Source organism: Aethalodelphis obliquidens, unplaced genomic scaffold (genome assembly GCF_003676395.1).
Source record: "Aethalodelphis obliquidens isolate GAN/ISIS:26980383/991018 unplaced genomic scaffold, ASM367639v1 scaffold77, whole genome shotgun sequence".
NCBI lineage: Eukaryota > Metazoa > Chordata > Mammalia > Artiodactyla > Delphinidae > Aethalodelphis > Aethalodelphis obliquidens.
Window position 1 is genome coordinate 1,985,387 of NW_020838021.1, and position 21,504 is coordinate 2,006,890.

The 21,504-nt window shown below is 33.9% G+C and overlaps 1 pseudogene; it reads right to left on the reverse strand.

The window, feature by feature from the left end:
* Positions 1 to 3,713: 3,713 nt before the first annotated feature.
* LOC113612445 (nuclease-sensitive element-binding protein 1 pseudogene) lies at positions 3,714 to 4,871 on the reverse strand (annotated as a pseudogene).
* Between the last annotated feature and the right edge of the window lie 16,633 nt (positions 4,872 to 21,504).

Sequence of the window (21,504 nt, forward strand, 5' to 3'; positions counted from 1 at the left end):
GATTATATTGATTTAATTACATTGTTCTTACTATAGTCAAATACAAGTTTTTAAAATAAAAACTTAGAAGTCGTATTGGGGGTTTTAACTATGAAAGTTCTTGCAAAAAAGTCAAGTGTTGTTTTGTCTTGGGCTATGGGAATGGAAATGTGCTGAGTGTTTTGTTTCTTTGTTTTATTTTTGTTTTCATGCTCTCATTAAAGATGACCTTAACGTTATTCAAGCAAATGTAATTATTACTGGTGTTACTGTTGATTTTTCATAGCATTCTAGTACATACCATTACATACCATTTTTTTCTTCCAGTTTTATTGAGATATAGTTGACATACAGCACTGTATAAGTTTAGGGTATACAGCACAATGATTTGACTTAACATAACATTATGAAATGATGACCACAATACGTTTAGTGAACATTCATCATCTCATATAGATACAAAATTGAAGAAATAGAAAACAAATTTTTCCATGTAGCAGTGCTTACTGTATTCATCACGTTGTAAATTACATCCCTACTATTTATTTATCTTATAACTGGGAGTTTGTATCTTTTGACTACCTTCATCCATTTCCCCCTCCCCCCACTTCTGGAAACCACAAATCTGATCTCTTTTTCAATGAGCTTGTTTGTTTGTTTTTGAAGTATCCATTAGTGATCTTTTAAGGTAGAATTTGCACAACTTCTGGACTAGGCTTACTTTAGTAAATAGGGAGGTTAGATCATTTAATAGAATTTTATACTCTTATTATAGAATAATGGGAAATATTCAAAATTTATCCAATGAAATATTTTTTTCTTAAGTCATTTCCTGCTTTTTATTAATCCAAAGTATAAAGTTCACTAATGTTAGTAGTTTGACAATAATCTAAAAAAGGTATGTAAAAATCAGATATCCCTATAATCAATTACACTGAAAGCATGACAATAAAAATAGATATAAGGTGTAGGTTTCATCAGTAAAGGTGCATTCCCTGGTTCAGTGATATCACTCCAAAATGCTGGGCACCAAATGAGTTATAAATCTGAGAAAAATTAAATCACAGTTGAGTGTATGTTACTAAAACACAAAGTACATAGAGGATGAAATAATAAAATAGCTATAAAGTTAGAACTATTCAGTAATCTGTTCAATAAATATATTTTGAGCATGTTATGTATGATAGGTATAATAGATTGAACGATCAAATGAATCTAATGCAGTTTGGTAAATGCCACTGTAGGAGACATGCAGGGTGCTAGGAGTACACGTATGAGGAGCTCTCATTCCTAGAACATGAAAACACTGTAGAAGATATAATCCTCTGATTTTTTTTCTCTCAGATAACATATAAAGTTAAGGAAATTATATATCTAGTAGCACGCCAGCAACAATAAGAAATCAAATACTATAAAGGATTTGGAATATAAATGCTAAAGAGAATTAGAAAAAAGTAAAGGTCATTGGAGCAGTGAGCTAATGGAGAAGATGGAATTTGAGCAACTGATGAAAGAGTTGACCTTCAGTAAGTGGAAGTGTAGTGCAAGAATATTATACTCAACGAGTACAACATATAATAGAGGAACAGTGACAAAGATGGCAGCTAAGGAGATGGGGAATAAGGGAAAGGTGCAGTAAGGGCTGGAACAAGAATTTTGTGGAAGGGGGTAGTAAGTGATAGGCTTGATTTAAAAAAAAAGTGAGCCAAGATTGTGAAGTATTGGAGATTTTTGATTTGTTTAGGTCATTTATAATGAGCTCTTGTGTCAACCATGAAAGTGCAGCTCTAAGATCTCATGTAATAGACAAAAGACCCCAGGAGCACCCACAGGTGGCTGCCAGTAAATGACTGAAAGTCACAGTGATACTAAGGCAGATCCATTCCTATGAGATGTAGGACTAATCTCACAGGGCGACTTTGGTCCCAGGATACCATATTAGCCTGATGTAAATTTTCCTAAAACTGTGCTGCAGTCTGAGACTCTTCCTCTCTAATTCTTTCCTTCACAGAGCCCAGACTTGCAGTGTAGAATAACAGCTCTTTCTCTCTTTTCCAGCTTCCTGTCCTACCTTCTTTCCCCCCTCACAGGATTTTCTGGCAATAAAATTTCTTGCCCTTCTGACAGCACAACTCTTATTAATTCTTAAGCTGGAAAATGCAATAATGAAAATGAGATTTTATTAGAACTAAAATTGTAATGCTATAAACAGAGAAGTAAAAAATAAAGCCCTGGAAATTGGGAGGGTATGGATTTATTTAACAGCTATGTGATGATGACATGAAATTCAGATTTGGCAGCACATATGGGAAGGAAATGATAGAACAGTTATGATGGAGAATTGCACAGTAGATCAATGTTTGCTCTGGTGAAAAGAAGCAATACAGATATCCAATAAAGGATTTCCTTCCAAAATATATAATGAACTTCTTCAAATCAATTTAATAAAAGGCTGATAATCTGACTTGAACAGGTTCTTCCATATAGATGATTCCAAATCTCCAGTAAACATATTAACATGTAGTCAGCATCAATTAGTCATCAGAGGAATGTTAATTAAAATCAGATTGAGAAACTATTAAATGCTCATAATAATGGTTAAAATTTTAAAAGCAGATAGTACCAAGTTTTGGTTAGGATGTAAAACAAGCTGATTTCCTACATACTCCTGGTAGGAGAATAAACTGTTAGATTCATTTTGGAAAAGCATTTGGCAATAGCTAATATAGTTGACTAATATGTAAACTCAATAGCCCAGGACTTCCCTTTCTTTCCTAGTGTGTTCATTCTCATTGCTGTGCAGTTTCCATTCTTTGAATATACTAAAGCTTATGTATTCATTCTACTGTATGTATATAAAGTTTAAAACCAAGGAGAACTAATTTGTGTTGCTTAAAGTCAAGATAGTGGTCATTCTTGGGTGACTGTGCTTCAGTGCTGCTGAAAATATTATATTTCTTGGCCTGAATGATGGTTATCCATATATTCACTTTGAGAAAATTCATCTAACTGTACAATTATGATTTATGCATCAATAAAATATTGTACATTGTATATTGTATATGCATATTGTATTTAAATATTAAGAGAAAATTTAAAATAACAAAAATATGGTCTTTCCAGATTAAAATGTTCATATTATTCTTATTCTATTGATCTTACTGTACATGCTTTTACTGTTAGAGTTGGATTTGTTGAATGTTCATTATTTTCTAGATTTATCAATTTAAATAGGATTTGACTTTCCCATTAGACAGTAAAACCTTGAGCACTAGACTATTTCTAATCTTCATATCCACTCATGGATCTCTCCTTAAACAAAAGATACAGTGCTGCTAAAACCTTAGGTCATTGCTCTTGTATCTCCATTTCTTGTGTGAAGGATACACACGTACACACACACACACACACACACACACACACATTCGTGTATGTGTGTGCTAGGTTGAAAATGGTATTTATTTTTAACTTCCTGATATTATCTCCTAATTACCTTAAACTTCCATAATTATGTTTTCATTATTAAGACTTCTTTTGCATCGTGCTGTTTTTTTTAAATTTTTTTAATTTAATTTTTAAGATATTTATTAATAGGTGCTTGCAGTTTGACATTTTTGAAAAAAATCAAGCTGTAAACTTTTATTACAAATTAAAAATGAGGTTCTTAAAAATCTCAAACTTGACCAGATATTAAAACAATTTAAAAACCTTTAAAAGTGTATTGAGAAAAGGCTTTAAAAAAAATGTTTTTCATTACCAAAAAGAGACGTCTTTAGGTAAAAATAATAAAAACCCCATGCTGCATAGATAACGCAGATAGTTCTGGTTATCTGGTCAACAGGCAAAAAGCAAGCACTTAAGGTCTTGGGCTCCAATCTTTTGTTCATTTCGTATTCATATTCATTTCTTCTTATTGGATGACTAAACCGGATGATGGTAGATATGATAAGTGGGCATTTACTCAGCCCTGCCCTGCTCAGCCTCGTAGCAGATGACTTCTCAGCTGGTGGATAGGCTGCTTTTGTCTCTTTGCCATATCGTGGTTTAGGGTTTTCTGGGCGTCTGCGTCAGTAATTGAAGTTGCGGCGGTACAGCCATTGAGGCGGCTGCTGACCTTGGGTCTCATCTCCTTGATTTTTTCTCATCTTCTTCATTGCCGTCCTCTCTGGGCTGTCTTTGGCCAGGAGGGCCCCTGTGGTATCATGGTCTATAACCCTGATACATATTCTGTCTCACTGGTCTACCTTGTTCCCCTGCACCCTGGTTGTCAGCACCCTCCAGCCTGCACAGGAGGGTTGGAATACAGTGGTCGTCACCCATAGGGTCTCCGCATGTAGTAAGGTGGGAACCTTCGCCTGCGGTAGGGCCTGGCCTTCGGGAGCCCTCTCCGATCCCTCATCCTTTTCCCCACTCACACTATTCTGGTAATTCTGCTGGTGGTTGAGTGGAAGACCCCTGCGATGTGGAGAGCGTCTATAATGGTTACGGTCTGGTGCACATGTACCGCCTTGCGCTGGAACTCCACAAGGGCCTGTAACATTTGCTGTCTCCGCGTCCTTTTCTCCTTCAACAACATCAAACTCCACAGTCTCTCTGTCTCCTATGCTGTGAAGGTACTTCCTGGGGTTCTTCTTCTTTATGGCAGTCTGGTGTACAAATACATCTTCCTTGGTGTCATTCCTCTTGATGAAGCCACATCCGTTTCTTACGTTGAACCATTTTACTGTTCCCAAAACCTTCGTTGCGATGACTTTGTCGCCGCCGTTAGGCACCGCCAACGTGAGGTCGCCGGGGCCACCGCTCCCTGCACCGCTGCCCGTCAGACCCGGCTCGGGGTCTGCAGCGCTGAGGGGGGGGGGGGCGGCGGGCGGCTGCTGGGTCTCGCTGCTCATGGCTGCGGTGATGGTGACTGGGGCCGGCGGCTGGCAGCTGCGGCTCCTCCCGGGCTGGGATGGTCACAAGGCCAGCTGCGGTGGTGGGGCTGCTCAGCGCCTCGCTGGGGTCCTGCTCTTCAAATTTAAGTGAAACAGTTGCCACTACATTGTCATGCAAGGACTCGCGATTTGCCCGAATGAACCATTTTCACATCTTTGCCAGTAAGGTTCTAGATATAATTTAGATTCTGCCAATGAGATGTACCAAAAAGAGACTTAGAAAGCAGAAGAGTAAAAGAAGTCGTTTGTCCTTATTACAGGAGGCAACAAGTGTTGATATTGGGTTCACCAGACATGACTAATTGTCACAGTCAGCCAGAGAGTCCTTCTCTCCCTGTAAGTCACATATGTTAGAGCTGCAGGGAAAGTGTGACATTTTCACTTGTTTCCTACATTGTCTTTACCAAAATTGCTGTAGTGAATCTGAAAGCTGCTGGAGCTCCACAACTGATTTCCAAGCCTTGCAATGCTTTTAAGCACTTAATAATACTTTGTATTAAATCCCTTTTCAGAAGAAATACCTGGAACGATTTTTATATCCCATATCATGTTGATATAGTCTCAATATTATAATGTTTGAGGAAATAACTACTTTTAACAAACATAACTAATCCAATTACATTTTCTTAGGTGAATTATTCAATTCAGCAAGTACATGTGTTTTATTGTTTTTTAAAGTTCATTTTTACCCTTGCATCAACTTATGTTAGGGCACATATCAATTACCAACAATTATTCATTGGCCATCTACAGGCATGCCTCTGAGATACTATGAATTTGGTTCCAGATCACTACAATAAAGCAAATATCGCAATAAAGTGAGTCAAACAAATTTTTGGCTCCCAATGCATATAAAAGTTATGCTTACACTATACTATAGTCTATAAAGTATGTAATAGCATTATGTGTAAAAAAACAATGTATGTACCTTAATTAAAAAATAATGCTAGGGGGAGGGATAAATTAGGAGTTTGAGATTAAAATATACACACTACTATATATAAAATAGATAACCAACAAAGACCTACTGTATAGCACAGGGAACTCTGCTCAGTATTCTTTGATAATCTATAAGGGAAAAGTATCTGAAAAAGATAAGATATAGGTATATATATAACTGAATCATTTTGCTATACACTTGAAACTAACACAACATTGTAAATCAACTATACTTCAATAAAAAAATAATAATGCCGTTGGAAAAATGGTGCCGACAGACATGCTTGATGCAGGGTTACCACAAACCTTCATTATATAAAAAACACTGTCTATGAAGAGTGATAAAGCAAAGTGCATTAAAACAAGGTATGCCTGTACTATCTTCTGAACACTGTGCTATGTCCTGGTATTATAAGAATGTTGTATAACATGCTTTATGCTTACAATTTTATATTAGAAATTGTAATCCTTGGTCTTTGGCAACCAAGGCTTCTTTTGTAATAAAGACACTTGGATTAAGTAAAAGATTGTCTTATTTTATCCCACACCATAATCTGTCATAAGAATTGATTGCACTATAAACTTTACCGTTTACTTAATAAACATAATGTCCTTCTATGTATACAAATCTACATTTGTTTACAGAGTTACAAAGATGAATACAATATAGTCCATTTCTCAATGTGCTCACAATCTAGTGGTGAGGGCAGGCATAGTTATGACAAATTATAACGAGTTTAGGTTATGATGAACTCAACATAGAAGTAAAAAAAAAATACTACAATAGCATAAGCAAAGTGTTTTATTCTGCATCAAGAGTTGAATAAACCTTGCCATATGAATAGAAATGTTGTCTGCCCCTAATTTGAATTCGATCAAGGCTAAAGAGGAAGAAGGACATTTTGGACAAACAGAACAGCTAGAAAGTGATATAAATGCATCAAAATAAACTATTAGGTAATCAAAAATATTTCAATATTTCAAAAATATTTCAATATTTCAAAAATATTTCAATATTTCAATCAATGATATTGGTGTATACATTGCATGCTATCAGGATGAGTTTGAATTTTATTATCTAGGCAGTCAAGAGCCAACAGAAGAGAGCTAGCAGTGGAGAACATGATCAAAGTTGGATTTAGAGAGAATTCCAGTGGTAATGGGAATTCTGGAATAGAGGGGAGAATAATAGGTGTCCTGAAAATACCAATGTCCTTCTTTTGCTTTGTCTTTAATGCCTATTTTGCAAAGGTGACTTGCCTCATCGGCATAACTGCTGTAGTGTAACTGCCTGATATTAAGCTTTTTGATTGTAACGTAAGTGTCCGATATTAAGCTTTTGATTGCCGAGGCATCCATTTCAAAGACATCCATCTCAAATAAACATATTGCCAGGTGTATGACACAGCTCAGCTAAGTAAAAAACCAGGCTGCCACACACATGAGGTTTCCCGTTTAGAAAACCCTGAGTTACCTAGGTTTACTGAGAGTGACCTTGCTTTTGCCTTCCCGTGCTCTAATTCCCACTCTTATGCTTTAAATTCTCCAATAGTGAACCTGTGAGGCCTTAGGCACCCCTCTTTTGGACCCTGATAAGGGCAGAGCCCCAGGTTGGTGCTCTCTCGCTCTCTCGCTCTCTCTCTCTCTCCCTCTCTCTTTCTCTGCTCATGACTTTGCTGTGTAGCCCTTGGGTGTGCCACGTACCCTCCAGGACCTGTGAGTAATAGATCTTCCCCCCCCGCCAAAGTTCCTTGATGGATTTTTGCTGATGTGCATCTTGCAATCATAATAAGAACCACAAGGGCCTGTCCAGCCACAACACTGGCTTTGGTTGGGAAAGTATCTGTGGGCCCAGGTGAGTACATTAGAAATTCCTAGCCAATAGTATCACTATTGGTAGGCTGAGAGTGACACAAAACAACTGGCTTATAACAAAAATGAGGTACTTAACAACTGAAGTTCCTCAGACAAGGGTCCAAAGCCAATCTTTCAAAAATAATATTTTTTTGAATTGTGCTATGTATAATGAGAAATACTAATGTATGACTTTATGAGCTTATACATGGTTAGTTACTTTAATTTATTATAGTTTTAATGTTTTTGTTTTTTCAAAAAAGCAAGCCCATAATTTGTATAATTGGTCTAAATTCTATCCATTGTACACTTTGTCTAATGATACCGTTGATCAATTTACACTTTTTGAACAAATTTGTCCTATTATTGAATCCCCAATAAGCAGTAAGAACTGAGAAATCTTTCAACCTGAAGTGGAGCATTAGAGATAGGGTCTCAAACCTAAAATAGTTTATGACAGACCATTTTATATTTAAGAAAAGCAATGTAAAAATGTATACACTATCATCTAGTCCAGTAAAAGCTAGCTCATTACCTACATTTCTCCAATTTTTCAAGGACAAATATAACTTCTCTGATTTTTTTTCTTCATTAATCTTTCTTTTGCTCTCTCTTTTGTCATTGAACACATTTTTGCTGGAGCCCAAGGGACAAAAAGTGCATTTTAAAGTCAAATATATAAGCTGTAATTAGGCTCAGGACCTGATTTTTTTAGTGAGAAAATTGAAGTCACATTATAGTTCAGATTTGTCCTTATGGATAAAGATGTTAAGATCACATCTTATTATGTCTTGTGCTTCTTTTGGTCACATTCAAGAAACAAACAAACAAAAAATTCAATTATTTAATCATTATATCTTTTTCTTAGTGGAGCAATGGAATCATCATATTATTTCCCTGTTTTTATTATTCATCTTCCTGTGCTCTATTATTACTGATAGAATGACAAGGTTAAAAATAATGCCTTTTGTTCAATACTTTTGAGTGTCTTTGAATGCCATACTTTTGAACCAAATTAAACATTATTCTTAACATTTATTATATTCCAAAACCAGGAAAGATACTCATAGGGAAATATTTAAAGAGTTCTACTTTCTCAAATTACCCTTGGATTGACTAGTGAGTAAAAAACCATGTTCTTGACTCACTGGGTTTAAATTCACCATCGGAGTTATCTCCAGAGAACCGCATTTCTACATCTAGGGAGACACTTCTTGCTTGTCATTCTTAATTGAGAGCAGCAGCCCAAGTAACACAACAGTACAAAGACCATCAGTAAAAATGTCACATCAAAATGAATTAAAGTAAATGGATTTGCTAGCTATCAGTGTGTCTGTCAGGACATTACCAATCTTGACTCTCACATATCATATGTATGAACTGTTTATCATGGTTGATTTTTCCTGCTGCAATGTGTACACTAACAATTATAGCAATTGCCTACACAATGTAAAATCAGTTGGCATAAAGCTATCATAAAAATTGTGTGATACTACTGCAAGTATGAGCATACAGATTAATTGAACAAAACAGCAATTATAGAAGGACAAAGAGAAGTTAGTTATTTAGTATATGATAAATAGAGCATATCAAATTGAAATGAAAAAGAGTTACTATTCAGTCAAGTATCTTAGGATAAATAGTGATTTAGGAAACACATATATAATTTCTATAACTGCATCTATATGTTTTTTACTTCAATAGATACTATATGGACTAAAGCAGTGGTTTAAAGCCAGGAGGTACATGTCAGAATAATTTTTTCAGCTCTCTCAAAATATACATTACAGCTGGTTCACTTGAAAAAATTGGGACAAACTAAAATATCAAAAATAGAAGATGTTATTTATTGGTACATCAAATCAAAAGACTATTAATGGAAGAGATATAAGGATAACATCTAATTTTATTGACATGAAAAACATCATAATATAATATTGAGAAAATTGACCAGGATACAAAATTGCATGCATAGTATGCCAGGGGTGGGGAGTAAAAGAGAGAGAAAGAATGGAGAAAATACACCATAAAACAATAATGATTATCCCTGGATGTTGGAATTAAAATAGATTTTTCCTATTTCATTTACTCTATTACCTTTGCTTATCTGTATTTTCAAATTTTTCTTCCCTTAGCACATATTACTTTTACATTAATAATATTATCAAAGTTAGAAAAAAGACTGAGTTATATATATTATATATTATAAGTATATATAAATAATGCATTATATATTATATATAATGTATAATTTCTGTATTATATATTATAATTTATATTCTGTATTATATATTATAATTTCTATATTGTATTATATAACTGATATAATTTCTGTATTATATATAATATATATAATTTCTATAACCAATTCTATTTCACCTAACATAATTATTTTTACTTACCTTTCTTTTTACTGTGTCACCATGATATAAATACAACCTGTTGAAAGTGAAAATTGAAAAATCCAGTCAACCATGTCTCTTTTCCACACATTTCTTTCTGTGAACTGAATTAACTGAAAGATTGGATGATTTATAGAAATAATGATATAATACATTGAATAGTAAATGAAAAATATATCTGTCAAACTATAATCATCATAGTATTTTAGAATTGCAAAAAACTTTAGAAATCAGATAATATAATTCTGTCTTCCTGGAAATGAGAAAACTGAGTAATCAGTAGTCTTTTTTAAACATAATGTGGATATTGAACATGTATTTCTCAGAAGACTGCATAGGAAAAAATGGAAGCAACGACAAGAAAAGCATACAAATTAAGAAGCAAAATGATGAAACAACCAGTTACAATGTTCTGGTAATTCTTTCCAGGACTGTGTAATTTTGGATTAAACTAAACTGTCCCTTTAGAGAAGAGGTAAAAATCAGACCTAAGGAATTGTTTTCAAAAGGAAAGGCTGATCATCTTGTTCTCCACGGCTTCTCCTCATTCTTAAACTTGTATAAAAATTTCTGAACCTCATAGAAAAACTCTCTTCATTGGTAGGGTGGTCAGAGTTCCAACAAATTAAATCCTCAAGTAATGCACCTGTAACAAAGGCAATGGGAAAAAAAATCCACAACTTCCAAAATCTTGTCACAATTGGAAGACTCTAGCCCATAAAATAGAAAGGAGCACATTTGTGTGAGGCAATAGATTGAAATTTCAATCAGGCAATAGATTGAAAGCAGAATCACCATGATGATACCAAAGGCATGCAGAAATAGAATATACAGTACAACCAATATAAAAATTATTTTGTTATAAAACTATTGTCTATTACCCCCAAAATTGTTTGTATCCATTTTAGTAACCAAAATGTATGATTATTTAAAAAATTTACTTATACCTGATTTGTATTCTTACTAGAACTTCTTCCATATTATAACTTCTCCATTATTTTGTTTCCTCTCTCAGTTAATAGATTTATGCCTTTAATTAATTTTTATTTTCAAGATAAGTAGATAGCTTATTTTCAAATTCCTTACAGATTCAGGCTTGATTTCTGCTGTCTTCATTCATTAAAACAACTTGGTTGGTAGAACTGCTTGTGTTCTAAATTTTATCTGCTCAGATTCTCAGAATATTTCTTTCTTTATGTCTTGCACAGAATGTTGCCAAAGAATAAATCTGAGGACAGCTTGATTCTTATGTTTTTCTGTTTGTATGAACCAACTCGCTTTTCAGTTCTCAGTGCATAAACAATTATTTTGTAAATATTTGAAATAGTTTATTTTGCCAGGATGTGTCTGTATTTGGGCTATTTTCCTTTGACTCCATGGGTGTATGGTGATTGTGTGGGCATACATACCCACATACCTGTGTAAAATTTCTCAAGTAAACATATCTTTTTTAAAGACATTAACAATATTTTTGAAATTGGTTTTTTAAAACAGTATGAAGAAGAAAAAAAACCCTTATTTTATTCCCACAATGCATAATTAAATTCATCATATTTTAGATTATTGACTTCTGGCTTTTTTAGGTTTATATTTTGAAATTATAGTATAATATATGATTGCCTTGTAATAAGAAATAAACAAATATTTGAGGTGACTAAAGCTAATGTCCCATTCAATCATTTAATAATATATTCAACAGTATTTACGGAGCCACAGATTGTCCTTGCTATACATCAGTAGTTGGGCTACCTTAGTATAAAAAGAGAGAAAATATCACTGCTCTTGCCGAGCTTGTATTATAGTGATCACAAAAACATAAATCAAATACATAAGTAAATTGAAACATATATTAGATGGTAATTAGTACTGTATTAATGAAGACATTCCAAAGAAACAGAACCAATAGGATGTGTGTGTTTGTGTGTGTGTGTGTGTATATCGTAGAACATGTATATTTACTTTTGTTGCTGGTGGTGGTGTCATTCTTGACACGTACCTGATGCCTTTACCACATCTTTGGCTAACCTTGAAGGACAAGAAAGATGATTAAGTCATCACAAGGGAAAGAAGCTTGTTTTATTTCCCTTAGAGTAGGCAGATTCAATTTGTATCACTGACAACAAAGGCATGATGCCACCATCTCAGCCCTTTGCAAGGGCAACACTTTGTAAGAGGGAAGCACAGCTATGCCACCCACTGCAAGACAAATGGCTAGCAGATTGAAAGAAAGAAAGAAAGGAGGGAGGGAGGGAGGGAGGGAGAGAGAGAGAGAGAGAGAAAGAAAGAAAGAAAGAAAAGGAAGAAAGGGAGAAAGAGAGAAAGGAAGAAAGAAAGAAAGAAGAAGAAAGAAAGGAAAGAAGGAAGGAAGGAAAGAAAGAAAGAAAAAGAAAGAAAGAAAGAAAAAGAATTTGTTTCATAAGATTATGGAGTCTGGCAAGTCCAAAATGTGCAGAGTGGGGCTGGCACACTGGAGACCCATGGGAGAGTTGATACTACAGTTTAAGTATGAGGGTCATCAGTTGGCAGAATTCTCTCTTATTTGAGGGAGGTCATATTTTTATTCTATTCATGCCTTTAAATGATTGGGTGAGTCTGATCCACATTTTGGAGGGCAATCAGAAGTAGTGCTATGTGGAATACCATGAGGGTAGATAAGGCATTCTATAAGCCCAAGGATGGTAGTTTTGGCAGAAGCATTGTGTGCAAGGAGGGCATATCCATATTCAGAGTAAGTGTCTTTTCCATAATAATAAAATACTGCCCTTTCCATAACAGAAACAGTCCAATGTAATCAACCTGCCACGAGGTAACTGGCTATCACTTCAGGGAATGGTGCCATTTTATGAGGCCAGCATCGCCCTAATATAAACCACACAAGGATGCTAAAAGAAAAGAAGATTATAGGCCAATATCCCAGATGATTGTATATGCTAAAATCTCCAACGAAATATTAGCAAACTAAATTCAACAGTACATTAAAAGGATCATACACCATGAACAAATGAGATTTATTTCAGGGATGCAAGGATGGTTCAACATCCACATCAATCAATGTGATACACCACATTAACAAAATGAAGAATAAAAATCATATGATCATCTCAATGGATGCAGAAAAAGCATTTGACAGAAATCAAGATGTATTCATTATAAAAACTCTCAGTGAAATGGGTATAGCGGCAACATACATCAGCAAAATAAAGGCCATCTATGACAAGCCCAAAGTTATCATTATTCGCAATGGTAAAAAGCTGAAATCTTTTCCTCTAAGATCAGAAACAAGATAAGGATGACCACTCTTGCTACTTCTATTCAACCTCATACTTGAAATCCCAGCCAGAGTAGGTTGGCAAGAAAAACAAACTAAAGGCATCCAAATTAGAGAGGAATAGGTAAAACTGTCTCTATTAGCAGATTATTTATTTTATATAGAAAATCTTAAAGAATACCCCAAAAAACTGTTGAACCAATAAACAAACTCAGTACCTTTCCAGGATACAAAATCAATGCACCAGAATCATTTGCATTTCTATACACTAATTAATGAACTATCAAAAAGAAATTTTAAAAAAAATACCCCATTTACAATTGCATCAAAATGAATAAAAGAATTAGAAATAAATTTAACCAGAGAAGTTAATGACCCATACACTGAAAAGTAAAAGGAATGATAACATAAATTGAAGAACAAAAAATGGAAAAATATCCTGTGCTCGTGGATTGGAAGAATTAGTACTGTTACAATGGTCATACTACCCAAAGCACTTAAAGATGAAATGCAATCCCTATCTTAATTCCAGTGACACCTTTGACATAAATAGAACAAACAATTCTAAAATTTGTATGGATCCAAAAAGACCCTGGGTAACCAAAGCAAACTTCAGAAAGAACAAAGCTGGAGACGTCACACTTGCTGATTTCAATCTATAATATAAAGTTGTAGTAATCAATGCATTATGATTATTGCATAAAAATACACATAGATCAATGGAAAAGGATAGAGAGCCCAGAGATAAACCCATGCATATACAGCAAATTAATTTATGATGAGGGAGCCAAGAATATACAATGGGAAAATGATAGTCTCTTCAATAAATGGTTTTGGAAAAACTGTACAACCATATACAAAAGAATGAAACTGGACCACTATGTTATACTATACACAAAAATCAACTCAAAATGGATTAGACTAGAACATAAGACCTGAAATCATAAAATTTCTAGAAGAAGACATAAGGTTTAAGCTCCTTGACATCAGTCTTGGCAATGATTTTTTAGATTTGACACCAAAAGCAAAGGCAACAAAAGCAAAAATAAGCAGTTGGGATTACAGCAAACTAAAAGCTGCAAAGGAAACAACAAAATGAAAAGGCAACCTATGAAATGGGAGAAAATATTTGCAAATCATATATCTGATAAGGGGTTAATATGCAAAATATATAAAGAACTCATACAACTCAATACAAAAATTACAAACAAGCCAATTAAAAAATTGGCAAAAGATGTGAATAGACATTTTTCCAAAGAAGACATACATACGGCCAACAGGTACATGAAAAGATGCTCAACATCACTAATTATTAAAGAAATGCAAATCAAAACTACAATGAGGTATCACCTCACACCAGGCAGAATGGCCATCATCAAAAAATCTACAAACAATAAATGCTGGAGAGGGTGTGGAGAAGGGAACCCTCTTGCACTGTTGGTGGGAACATCAATTGGCACAGCCACTATGGAAAACAGTTTGAAGGTTCCTCAAAAATTAAAAAGAGAACTATAGTATGGTCCATTAATTACAGTTCTGAGTGTTTATCTGAAGGAAATGAAATCACTGTTGAAGAGATACGGGTACTCCCATGTTCACTGCAGCATTATTTGCAATTGCCAAGACATGGAAATAACCTAAGTTTACACTGATGGATGAATGGATAAAGAAAATGTGAGAGATATATATTCCATACATATAATATATAACAAAACACTATATAGTTAATAATGTTAATCAATATTAATTAATAATTTAAATTCATATTAATAATGTATGATATATAGCTATATTATTCATCCATAAAATAGAAGTGAATCCTGACATTTGTGACAGCATGAATGAATCCTGAGGACATTATGCTAAGTGAAATAAATTAGACAGAGAGAGGTAAATACTGTATGATCTCATTTAGATGTGGAAGCTAAACAAACAAACAACAATAAAAAAACCCTAAACTCATGGATGCAGTGTACAGATTGGTGGTTGCCAGAGGTGGGGGAAGAGGTCTGGACCAAATGGGTGAAGGTTATCAAAAGGTACAAACTTCCAGTTATGAGATAAATAAGTCCTGGAGATTTGATATACAGCATGGTGACTATAGTTAGCAATTCTATATTATTTATCAGAAAGTTGCTAAGAGTAGATCTTAAAAGTTCTTATCATAGCAAAAAGTTTGTAATTATATGTGGATACTATAGTTGGTAACTATACATGGGTGTCAACTGTTGTGTTAATCATTTCAAAATATATACATATATCAAATTATTATGGTATACACCTAAAACTAATACAATGTTTTAAGTAAATTATATATCAATTTTAGTAAATATTTTTTAAATCAAGAAAAAAACTATTAATTTTCTTACTTTCTTTTCTGAAAAAAATGAACACTAAATAAAGCTACACATCTCCTAATTTTTTCTTCTTCCCTATATGTCCTCTTTTACAAGATTCCAGTTATATTTTTATCAGTGCTGATTCCTTTGTAAATTATGATAGAACGGCCTAAAGATTTTGGGGGGATAAGCGGGATATAAATCTTAATTAAGTAAAGTAAAATGCTCGAATATGTTTTCATTTATCCTTATGAAAATATATGATGACTCCATGTTGGAAATTGTGAAATTTACCCTTTTTTGCTGTAATGAAGAAATTTCTTCTGTCTTCATTGAATTAAAAAATTGCTATGAAATTTGCAGTAGTCACTTAAATTCTGTTTTAAAAATTGGTTGATACTTATGGATTCTCCCCTAAATCTGTTGAAGAGTATTAGAGTTTTTATCCATGGGCCCATGAAACCCTAATTCTGTTGTTACCCTACTTTAAAGAAGTCTTAAACTCAGTCATGGCTCTGAGTTAAAGCTTAAGGAGGATGTTTGCATAGTGAGTGTCAGACATTTTCAGTGTTAATATACAGTTGTCCCTCTGTATCCTCAGGGAATTAGTTCCAGGACCCCTTCCCTGTGGACAGCAAAATCTATGCATGCTCAAGTCCTTTATATAAATTGGCATAGTTTTTGCACGTAACCTATGCACATCCTCCCATATACTTTAAATCTCTTCTAGATTACTTATAGACAATTGTCTAGATTACCATTGTCTAGATTACCTAAGACAATGTAAATGTTATGTAAATAGCTGTAAGTACAATATAAATGCTATGTAAATAATTGCAAGTGCACAGCAAATAAAATTTGGTTTTTGAAACTTTCTGGGATTTTTTTTCAAATATTTTCAATCCATAATCAGTTGAATCTGCAGATGCAGAAACTGTGGATACAGAGGGAAGACTGTATAACATTTTTTGGCACAGTTGACTTTAAAGATTTTTTCGGTGGCCAAATGGTACTTATATTTCACTCAAAAGTATGTCTGTCATAGAATCGGAAGAATAACAGGTTGCGTGAATATCTGCAACAGACTGTTAATTTGTTTTTTTGTATTGTTAGCCTCAGTAGCCTCTTATGATCTTTTGTATTTCTGTGGTGTTGATTGTTACTTCTCCTTTTTTATTTCTGATTTTATCAGTTTGGACCCTCTCCCTTTTTCTCTTGCTGAGTATGGCTAAAGGTTTATCGATTTTGTTTATGTTTTCAAATAACCAGCTTTTAGTTTCATTGATCTTTTCTATTGTGTGTGTGTGTGTTTTTAGTCTATATTTCATTTATTTCTGCTCTGATCATTATGATTTCTTTCTTTCTACTAACTTTGGGTTTTATTTGTTCTTTCTCTGGTTCCTTTTGGTGTAAGTTTAAGTTGTTTATTTGAGCTTTTTCTTGTTTCCTGAGGTAAGCTTGTTTTGCTAGAAACTTCCCTCTTAGAATTGCTTTTGCTGCATCCCATAGGTGTTGGATAATTGTGTTTTGTTTTTTTCTTTGTCTCTAGGTATTTTTTGATTTCCTTTGATTTCTTCAGTGATCCATTGGTTGTTTAGTAACATATTGTTTAGCCTCCACATTGGTGGTTTTGCGGTTTTTTTCTTGTAGTTTATTTCCATTTTCATAGTGTTGTGGTTGGAAAGATGCTTCATATGATTTTAATTTTCTTAAATTTACCGAGGTTTGCCTTGTGGCCTAGCATGTGATCTATACTGGAGAATGTTCCATGTGTACTTGAAAAGAATATGTATTCTGCTGCTTTCAGATGGAATGCTCTATATAAATATTAAGTCCATCTGGTCTAATGTGTTATATAAGGCCTGTGTTTTATTACTGATTTTCTGTCTGGATCATCTGTCCATTGATGTGCTAGGTGTTAAAGTCCACCACTAATATTGTGTCACTGTCGATTTCCCCTTTTTTGGCTGTTAGCATTTGCCTTATATGTTGAGGTACTCTTATGTTGGGTGCATATGTATTTACAATTGTTATATCTTTTTCTTGGATTGATCCCTTGATCATTATATAGTGTCCTTCTTTGTCTCTTATAACGGTCTTTATTTTAAAGTCTATTTTGTCTGATATGAGAATTGCTACTCCAGCTTTCTTTTGGTTTCTATATGCATAGAATACCTTCTTCCATCCCCTCACTTGCAGTCTGTATGTGTCCCTAGATCTGAAGTGGGTCTCTTGTAGACAGCATATATACAGATCTTGTTTTTGTATCCATTTAGCCAGTCTGTGTCTTTTGGTCGGAGCATTTAATCCATTTACATTTAAGGTAATTATTGATATGTATGTTCTTATTGTCATTTTGTTAATTGTTTAGGATTTATTTTTGTAGGTCTTTTTTATTTCCTTTCTTTACTGCTCTCTTCTCTTGTGTTTTGATGACTATCTTTAGGGTTGTGTTTGGATTGCTTTTTCTTTTTGTGTGTGTATCTATTATAAATTTTTGGTTGGTGGTTAACATGAGCTTTTGTATAGCTATATATATATATATATATATATATATATATATACACATACACATGATTGTTTTAAGTTGCCAATCTTTTAATTTCAAATGCATCTTAAAAACTCTGCATTTGTATTCTCTTCCTCTAATGATTACTGTTTTTACTATCGTATTTTACATCTAAGTGTTTTGTGTCTCTTAACTGCTTATTGCGTATATAGATGATTTTACTATTTTTGTGTTTTTACCTCCCCACTAGCTTTATGTGTGGATGATTTCCTACCTTTACTCTATATTTGCCTTTACTGTGAACAAGTATATGCCAATAAAATGGACAACCTAGAAAAATGGACAAATTCTTAGAAAGGTATAATCTCTGAACATTGAACCAGGAAGAAATAGAAAATATGAGCAGACCAACTACAGTTAGTAAATTGAGTTAGTAATTTAAAAACTCCCAACAAACAAAAGTCCAGGACCAGATGGCTTCACAGGTGAACTCTATCAAATATTTAGAAAAGAGTTAATACCTGTCCTTCTGAAACTATTCCAAAATATTGCAGAGGAAGGAACACTTTCAAACTCATTCCATGAGGCCACCATTACCCTCATACCAAAACCAGACAAAGATATCCCCAAAAAGAAAATTACAGGCCAATATCACTGATGAACATGGATGCAAAAATCTGCAACAAAATACTAGCAAACCAATTCCAACAATACATTGAAATGTTCATACACCATGATCAAGTGGGATTTATTCCACAGATGCAAGGAGTTTTTCAATATCCATGAATCAATCACTGCAATACATTACATTAACAAATTGAAGAATAAAAACGGTATGATCATCTCAATAGATGAATAAAAAGCTTTCGATAAAATTCAGCATCCATTTATGGGAAAAACTCTCCCAAAAGTGGGCATAGAGGAAATATACCTCAATATAATAAAGTCCATATATGACAAACCCACAGCTAACATCATACTCAATGGTGAAAAACTGAAAGCTTTTCCTCTAAGATCAGGAACAAGGCAAGAATGCCCACTCTTGCCACTTTTATTCAACATAGTTTTGGTACTCCTAGCCACAGCAAAAAGATTAGAAAAGGAAATAAAAGGAATCCAAATTGGAAAGGAAGATTACTTCTTCCTGTCACTGTTTGCAGATGATATAAAGCTATATATAGAAAATACTAAAGGCACCACCTGAAAACTACTAAACCTCATCAATGAATTCAGTAAAGTTGCAAGATACACAATTAATGTACAGAAATCTGTTGCATTTCTCTACACTAACAATGAAGTATCAGCAAGAGAAATTACAGAAACAGTCCCATTTACTGTCACATCAAATAGAATGAAATACCTAGGAATAAATTTACTGAAGGAGGCAAAATACCTGTACTTTGAGAACTGTAAGATACTGATGAAAGAAATTGAAGAAGACACAAATAGATGGAAAGATATACTGTGTTCTTGGATTGGAAGAATCAATGTTGTTAACATGACCATACTAACCAAGGCAATCTAGAGATTCTATGCTATCTCTATCAAAATAACAATGGCATTTTTCACAGAACAAGAATAAATAATTTTAAAATCTATGAAAGCACAAAAGACCCCAAATAACCAAAACAATCTTGAGAAAGAAGAACAGATTCTGGAGGAATCATGCTCCCTGACTTCAGACTATACTACAAAGATATAGTAATCAAAGCAGTATGGTACTGGCAGAAAAACAGACACATAGTTCAATGGAAGAGGTTAGAGACTCCAGAAATGAACCTACGTGCTTATGGTCAATTACTCTATGACAAAGGAGGCGAGAATATACAATGGAGAAAAGACAGTCTCTTCAACAAGTGGTGTAGGGAAAGCTGGAGAGCTACAGTAAAACAATGAAATTGGACATTCTCTAACACCTTATATTGTTAGTCTTTTTACTAACTGCTGATGACATTGTGGCACAAAACAGAATTTTAAAAAGTTTTTCTAACTAACTGAAGTTTTTTTCCCCAGATAACATGGCTTTTAAAAACTCCCAGAAATAACCCAGCTTTAAATACTTCCCTGTCTTGAAAAATCCAAAAGGAGACATAACTTTCAGTAGTATTTATGGTATCATTAAGTAGGCCTTTCACCTTCGTATAGGTCAGTTTTTGCAAATATTGATTCCACTAGCCTGTGTACTATATAATTATCATCAAGAGAAATCTACAAGTTATCTGCAGCAATTTTCTAGAATTCGATCTAATATATTATTCTGAAGGTGAAAAACAACAGAAAAATCAGGTTCTCATTTATGCCATCTCCTGGTTATTTATTGAAAAATATTTTTGAGCACTGGTGAAGTAATCTTAATATGAGAACAAATAAACTAGGGTGTAGCCTTTAGCCATTGAAAGATGATGATCATTTTCTTCAGGGAAGGGTTGATGCAGAGGTCAGAACCCTGTTTTTATCAGTTGCATGTGTGAATCATCAACTTGTTACATGTGCCTAGTGACAAAGTGTAGTGAGGGAAAGTGTTTATTTTTAGTTTCTATCCATGTAAGTCTCAAACTGGGAATTTCCTCTCACATTGTCTTCATTATTGCTACTATATGTCTTCCCTGCTGCAATGGAAAATATTTTATCTTATGAGACATTTTCAACCTTTGAAGTTTAAAGATTGACTTTGGAGAGAAGGTACTGTACTGAGGCTCTGTAAATATTTAGAGTTTACTGTTGTTAGGTTGAGACTAATTCTCTGATTTGATGTTGCTGGTGTAAATCTGTCTGATGCCCAGTAAGTGTCTGTCTGTCTAATGATGTGTCAGAGTTGATAAATGGGCCCATTATAAAAGACTGAAAACATTAAAAATATGTCAATATTATTAAAGTCCAGAAACTGAACATATGTCATGTTATGTGTATTCTATACACCCTGATTCATATGAGTCTGATGAAGATGGATGATGGGAACTGGCTGCAAAAATATATAAGTTAATGAAATTAAACTGTATTGTTGGTGATGGATGAAGTCTCAGTTACCAGGTGTTTAATAATAGTAGAGATAATGCAAAAACTGAAAAGGGATTCTGGTTTAATTATGTATTTTCTGTGTAGCTTCACTAATGAATTTAATTGGTCTCTGGGAGATAGCACAACTGAGATGTCAAAAAGCAGCTTTAGCCTCCCAATCCAGAGTAGAATGGCAATTTAAATAACAATCCTTGAATAATAGTAAGAGAAATAATATTAGAAAGATCTACTGAGATAAATAAATGCAATTGTAACTGAAACA